Consider the following 1,733-nt stretch of genomic DNA (forward strand, 5'->3'; position numbering starts at 1 on the left):
CTCTCTCTTTCCTCAGTGTTCATCCCTTCTCCTACACTTCTCTCTCTTTCCTCAGTGTTCTACTCTTCTCCTACACTTCTCTCTCTTTCCTCAGTGTTTAACACTTCTCCTACATGTCTCTCTTTCCTCAGTGTTTAACCCTTCTCCTGCACTTCTCTCTCTCTTTCCTCAGTGTTTAACCCTTCTCCTGCACTTCTCTCTCTTTCCTCAGTGTTCAACCCTTCTCCTGCACTTCTCTCTCTTTCCTCAGTGTTCTACTCTTCTGCTACACTTCTCTCTCTTTCCTCAGTGTTCAACCCTTCTCCTACACTTATCTCTCTTTCCTCAGTGTTTAACCCTTCTCCTACACTTATCTCTCTTTCCTCAGTGTTCAACCCTTCTCCTACACTTCTCTCTCTTTCTCCAACTTCCCTGGTCTTTTTTTCAGGGCTTTTTGTCGGGAAGCTTTATTTTTCTTTGAGCTTTTCTTCGCTGTATCAAAAGAAATGTTGGCTTAACAAGAGGAAGGAATCAATAGGATTCTGTAGAAATAAAGTAGTTGTGTGTGTGTTTGTGTGTACTAGTGTTTGTTGAACAGCGTGAGATATGCAGACAATAGTTTTTCTAACTCTCTCTCTCTCTCTCTCTCTCTCTCTCTCTCTCTCTTCTCTATACAGTATACCCCTGTGTAAACTATAGATAGTGTTCAGCAGTGATGGTAGACGTTTGTGTTAAACATCTACTGTGTGTTTGTGTGAAACACTATATTATCAAGGAACAGAAATGTAAACAGCTGCCGTTCACAGCTTCTTTATCTCAGTTTGAAACATAGTCCCCTTTAGCAGGATAAATCATCTCAAAGCCTGCATACATTTAACATTAGCATCACCACACAGTCACATTCTCTCCACAGACAAACAGACCGCCTTTGTGTGATCTGCCTGTTCCACTGCAAAGAAACACCTCTGTCGTTGCCTCTGAGTGGAATGTTTCTACTTTGTTTGTGTGTATCTATTATGTGTATGCTTTAAAACATCTGATTTCAGGCTCACACACACACACACACACACACACACACGCACACGCACACGCACACGCACACACACAGTAGTAATGTGTGGTACTCAGTGCTCACAAAGCATAGAAAAGCTCTGTTGGAATCTGCCTCTGCTACCCTGGAAGCCACACAACCACTTTCACAGAAGTCACTTGACAGATTACAAAGGTATTTCATGGGGAAATACTCAATACAAAAACAACATGGTTGAAAAACGGCAGTCCGCAGGGTGGATTTGCTTTGCCATGGCGAACCCTTTTGTTACCCCCAGAGCCAACCCGTCACGTTCTGAGACCAGTTTTTCTGTTCAGCAGAAGTGTTTTGGGAGGTGTGTGTTTGTGTGTGCGTAAGCCCGTGCCCGTGTGTTCCTTAACTAACTATTATTTTCGTCAACCACCCCTGAGGGACTGCTTCTGTTCAAGCTCAACAGCACAGAAAATAAAATGGCCGTCTGCTACATTTTCACATGACGACCACACGACCTAAACGGCACCCTACTCCATATACAGTGCCCTATCTCACAACAGTAGTGCACTATGTAGGGAAAAGGCTGCCGCTTGAGACACAGCCTCAGTCCCAGAGGGGTCATTAGAGAACATGTTGGGAGGCGGCCGGTGTTCTCTCTCGCTGGCGTTAATGAGTTGAGGTTATGGCTATATTAAATACACACTCATTAGCATGTCAGATATGCTACAGT

Source organism: Oncorhynchus masou, unplaced genomic scaffold, assembly GCF_036934945.1.
Source record: "Oncorhynchus masou masou isolate Uvic2021 unplaced genomic scaffold, UVic_Omas_1.1 unplaced_scaffold_729, whole genome shotgun sequence".
NCBI lineage: Eukaryota > Metazoa > Chordata > Actinopteri > Salmoniformes > Salmonidae > Oncorhynchus > Oncorhynchus masou.